Source organism: Vicia villosa, linkage group LG5 (genome assembly GCF_029867415.1).
Source record: "Vicia villosa cultivar HV-30 ecotype Madison, WI linkage group LG5, Vvil1.0, whole genome shotgun sequence".
In the NCBI taxonomy this organism is placed as follows: domain Eukaryota; kingdom Viridiplantae; phylum Streptophyta; class Magnoliopsida; order Fabales; family Fabaceae; genus Vicia; species Vicia villosa.
In genome coordinates this window covers 135,160,932-135,166,931 of record NC_081184.1, presented here as the reverse complement: position 1 = coordinate 135,166,931, position 6,000 = coordinate 135,160,932, and positions in this window count along the sequence as shown.

The window sequence follows — 6,000 nt, the reverse complement described above, 5'->3', positions numbered from 1 at the left end:
TGTAAAAACATTTCTAAACTGATTTTAAGTATTTTAAGGTTAAAATGCACATCTAAACACATATGATAAGGTCCAATACACACAAATACTAAGTGTCCTAGTTTTGACATGACTCAAAATATTTCTAAAAGAAAAGTGCACTCACATTTACAACCGGTTTTGCTTGAAATGTGGTTACTGTCATAAATCCAAATCATTTAAAAGGTTTAAAAAAGATTATGATTCGGTTTCTAAAAATACTCAACATGCATTACATAAAAAAACTAATCATGCACACTCCTAATTATGAATGAAAATAGATCAAGAGAATCAAACTTTACTTAAATAGACCAAATAGTTAAAAAAATTAAGACTTAAACCTAAATCCATTATCTCTCAAAGGCTTTATTTTGAGTATGACCTAACTTTTTTAAATTCAATTTAGTTGATTAGACAGTTGAAAAACGTATTTTTGTAGAGTATGTATATCCAACTATTTTACGTTAAATTTGTTTTTTAAAGCCTATACATTTTTTACAAAATATTTAATGTATAGATAAACATGAGTTATACATAATATACAATAATAAAATTCAATTATTTATATTTATTAAAACAAGCTAATAGCAAAAAATATTTTAAACTTAAGTTAATAATCAATGTCAAGTCTTAGACATATCAATATTAAGTTTTAAAACAAATTAACTAGTGAAAAATATTAAACAATAAAATAATAAACTATTATTCAATGAGAACAAAATACATAAAATATTTAAAAATTAATACAAAATATAAGATTACACATAAATATACCAATTTGATAGCCTTAATAAACTGATTTTTTATCAAATGAATTATATCGAACTGAACATTCAAAAGGATAGGGCCCCCGACTGCATGTTCTTTTTGCAACCCTATAACCTTTTCAATCCAATATTTGATTTAAGAAAATATGTGCTCAAATTATACTTGTTATCTAGATATTTGAAGAGGGATGTTATTTTCACCTTTAGATGTTATTATTTATTATCATAAAAATTTCAAATATTTATAGCGTTCGAAAATATATTTCCGAATGCACCTATAATTTTAAAAATGTATTTTCATATATATTTTTTCAAAGATACATTTTTAAACTTATAAATAGTAAATTTGAATTTCAAAGATGTGATATGCTCATGTAAGTATACAAAGAGCATTAACAATGATTGTATTTAAATATCTAACCATTTCTTACATAGATTACCATTAGGGATGTCAATGGGGCGGGGCGGGGCGGGGGCGGGGGATACATTCTCATCACAATCCCCGTCCTCGAATCTATTCCCCATCCCCGCTACGGGGAGATTTTGTCCCCCATCCCCATCCCCGCGGATCCCCACGGGTCCCCATGGTTCATGCGGAGATTCATAAACATGATTTTTTATTTATTATTTTAAATCAAATTAATAGTAAAAGCTTAAAAAACTAACCACAAGAAATTTAGAAATTATTCTTTTATGATAAATATTTTGTTTTAACAATATTTAATCTATAATATTGAGTGTCATGACCACCAAAATTTCAAACTAAAAAAATTGAAATAATCATTTATATCTCAACCTTTTACTAACAATACATATATATTTTAAATTTGTGTATAAGATTAATTATATGAAATGACAAATAAACTTCCATAATAATTTAAAATTATATAAAACTTAAGGACATTATGTTACTTTAGGCGGGGCGGGGACTCCACGGGGCGGGGGATATTTACGCCACCCTCGTCCCCGAAGTGCCTTCGGGGAGACTTTGTTCCCCATCCCCGTCCTCGCGGGGAAAAAATTCCCCGTCTTTGGGGCCCCAAACGGAGAATCTCCACGGGAATCCCTGCTAATGGAGGCAAGTTGACATCCCTAATTACCATATCTAACCATTTTCAATTTTCTTTTTTTACTTATTATTGTTATCTGGCTCAATAATTTTTATTTTAAAAAATATTGTGTTCATTTAATAATAAATCATTATCACCATTATTATTAGGTTTAATGTAGTTTTGACCCTTTAAATTTTTGATTGTTTGATTTTGGTACTTTAAATTTCAATTGTTTAATTTTGGTCCCTGAAATTTGCTAATTGCTTAATTTAGATTTTTCAAGTTTGTCTCATTTTGCATTTGATAATCTTTTAGTGACATGTAGACCAATTTTTTTTCTTTTTTTTTTTTTCAATTTTCTTCTCTACAATTTTATTTTTTTCTCTTTTTAATAGTTAATTATTTCATTCAACATCATACATAATAATAAAGCAAAATGAGAACTTTGGCAAGTTTGCCACTTGTCAACCTCTCATGCATGCTTCTGTTTTTGTTTATGCTATAAAAGGAAAGTTTTAATAATATAATTCTATCCATTTTATTTAATTATATTTATTTGTTTTAAATTAATTCAAAAAACTCAATATTCATTCATGTGTCTTTTTAACTTCTCAAAATTCATGGGAAAACAAAAATTTTCCAACTTTCAATGTCATTTTGAAATAATCATTAAGTGTCTATTTAACTTTTCTATAATTAACAATTTTTAAAAAAATATTTATACTATTATTTTGAGATTGTTTAAGTCTTTATTTAATTGACCAATCTCCTAATATTGGGGTAAAACAATCTCCTAATAAGAAAGTTAATACTCATTTTCGATTTTAAATCATAATTAGTTACAACATAATTAATAATGTATATTAATTATATAATTTATTATTATTTTGGACCATTGGATTAGCCAATGCTTTGTTTCACGCGTTGAACAACCATTGAACTAATTCAAATCTTATAATACTGAGAAACACGATATTTGAATTTTCCGTGATTACCAAGGCTGTTGCTATCATTAATCTCAGGTCTTCCAAACAATTACAAATAAAAGAGCAACATCTCACGTTCAGCTTCTACAAGGTAAGTTAGTTATTCATTCACACGCTCACGAATCTGAAAGGGAGGGGTTGGAGAAATCATATTAACTTCTGCAAGATAAGTTATTCATGAATCTCATTCAGTCCTCCTTTCAGTCCTCCTTTCAATCTTCCTTTTTCTATTAAAAAAAATTCTCTCTACTCCAGATCTGTCAATTCATCTCGGATTTTACTTCTTTATATAGTTTATTTGAAATTTTGATGCCGAAGCAGAAAGGTTGTTGAAGACAAAACTGTTTATTTGAAATTTCGATGCTGAAGCAGAAGGTTGTTGAAGACAAAAATTTCGGTCTCAGTTCATAATGTTCAGAATTTTAAATCTTTCCGTGCAGCCCAAAATTGACCCCAAAATGTAGTATTTTTAATTATGGTTAATGGATTTTATTTAATTTTAGGGTTTTTAGTAATTTTTTCAAATGGGTTTTATGTTATGTATTATTGATTGTAACCGAAAAAATGGAGAAAGAGAAGACTAAAGAGATGGAGAAAGAGAAGGCTAAAGAGAAGGAGCAGAATAAATAATTAGAAGGAGTCATACCCTTCCATGTCACTTCGCAACCCAAAATTGACCATGCAAATTTAGTATCAAAATTGACCATGCAAATGTAGTATTTTTTATTATTGTTAATGGATTTTGTTTAATTTTAGGGCTTTTAGTAATTTTTTCAAATGGGTTTTATGTTATGTAGTGATTGTAACCGAAAAAGATGGAGAAAGAGAAGGCTAAAGAGAATGAGTAGAATAATTAGAAGGAGTATTTCATATCTTAGGGTTGGAATTTACTTTGCACGCATGCTGGTTTTTAACTTCTCAAAAGCGTTAAACTTGTCTTCGAAATCCTAATGTTTAATATTTGATAATAATGCTAATAACTTTAATATTTATTTTATAAATATTATATGATCTAATTAATAAAATAAAATCAATAATTATATATTTTCATAATTGTATAGATTTATATAGATTTATTATAAGTAAATGTTTTATATATAGAATAACATGATTTATTGGAACATTTTTATAATTGTGTTTTTAAAATTTTCATAGCTACCTATTTTTTACTATAGTAATTAAAATTATTTCTTACCTCAAATTTAATATTTATAGTATATTTACTATAAATAGAAAATAATATATTTTATATATTATTTTGTAATGTATCCTTCAATAATTAATATGATTTATCTTTAAATAATATATTAGTTTATAATCTCTTAGTCCATAATTAATTTATTCTTTAATATATATTTTGTTTACTTAAAAATCAATAAATTTCCCTTAACAAATATATTTTTTAATAATATATTATTTTTTGACTTCTTCTTTAAAAAGTAATTTATTTTTATTTACTAATAAAAACACAGTGATATTCAGAAGAAAGGAAATTCTTAATTTAACGGCAATTATAAACTTATCATTTAATTCCAATAAAAAATACCTGTATTTTTTTATAAAAATGGCAATGTGAAAATATTAATTGAGTGAGTATAATAAATTGGAAGCAATGTTTACACAATTTTTACATTTTACAACACCATTTTGATAGTATAAAAATTGATTCAATAAATTAAGTATGACTTTCATATGATTAATTTTAATTTCAAACTAATAATAAAAAATTATTTATTTAATATTTAATCAAAATTATCTTAAAATAATTAGAATATCGTTACATTACCAATAATAAATTTATATTAGAAAAAAATTATGTTAAAAGATGCAAACTTATAGGTTTGAATCACTAAATTATATAATTATTAAATTAGGTTAGTCCATGTAAGTAAAAGGTAATATGTTATAGTCCATCATCTTTTTTTATTTTCTTATATATGTAAATATGAGTACTTATTAATTGAACATCAAATTATTTTATTTTATTTTATTTTGATTTTCAAATTTGTTTTTGATTTAGAACGTTAATTTTTTAATCTAGATCAATTTGCTTTTAAAAAAATTGATTCAATAAATTAAGTATGATTTTTTCAATAATTCTTTTAAACAAAATTATCATATATCTGATGGAAAATGATATATGATATTATGATATGATACAAGGAAAAATAAAATTGACATGAAAAAATGTTAGCATTTTTTATGATAAAATTTTAACTTTTATTCTAAATTTGTATTCAAATTTTTATCTTCAAATATCATAAGAGTAATTTTTATTTGTGTTAGTAAATTATTTTAGAGGGTAATGTAGTTTGACATTTTTGTTTTGTTTTAATGAATGAGATGATATAATTTTATTACATAAAACATATATTATTATATATTATTATTGAATAGATTCATATTAAAACGGGTTTTAGTCTAAAACTAAAATACAACTTAATACTTATGATATATTTAAATTTAGTATTAGAAATATGTACATTGAAATTACACATAATTATATACCTATGCAAATTGTATTTATACTAAAAATTACTATAAATATTTATTTTAGACATGAGACAATTATGATACAATTATGATGTATGAAAAACACAACTTTTTTATGAAAAACACAAATTTGTCATTCTTTTCATTCAATTTATTTTATTACATATTAAATAAAAGATCTTTTTTATACATTTTCTATGGGTCGAGACTACAATAGACATGCCCTAGGGACCGAGACTACTTAATTTTTTATTATTTCATTTATTTTTTTCTACAAAAATAGACACAAGAGGCTGAGACTACTTAATTTGTATATCTAATTTATTGAATTAACACAATTTCCCTTTATAAATTAATAAAATAATTCAACACTATACAATTAATTCATATTTAGATCACAAGACGAATTGACATATTTTTATTTATTATTTTTAATAGTATATTTTTATCTATATTTTTAATCATTACTTTAATATAATTATTTACTATTTATAATAACGTTACGTTGCGCCACCTGCCGTCCTCCAAATAGATTTGATGTTTCTATATTTTGATTTCCTTCTTCTGTAAGTTTTCCCAATATCAATACATATTTATTAAACTCTTTTATGTAATTTAAAGATTTATACTATAGTTTTAATTATTATTTAATTGATAATACTCATATTTAATTTTATGGGAGAC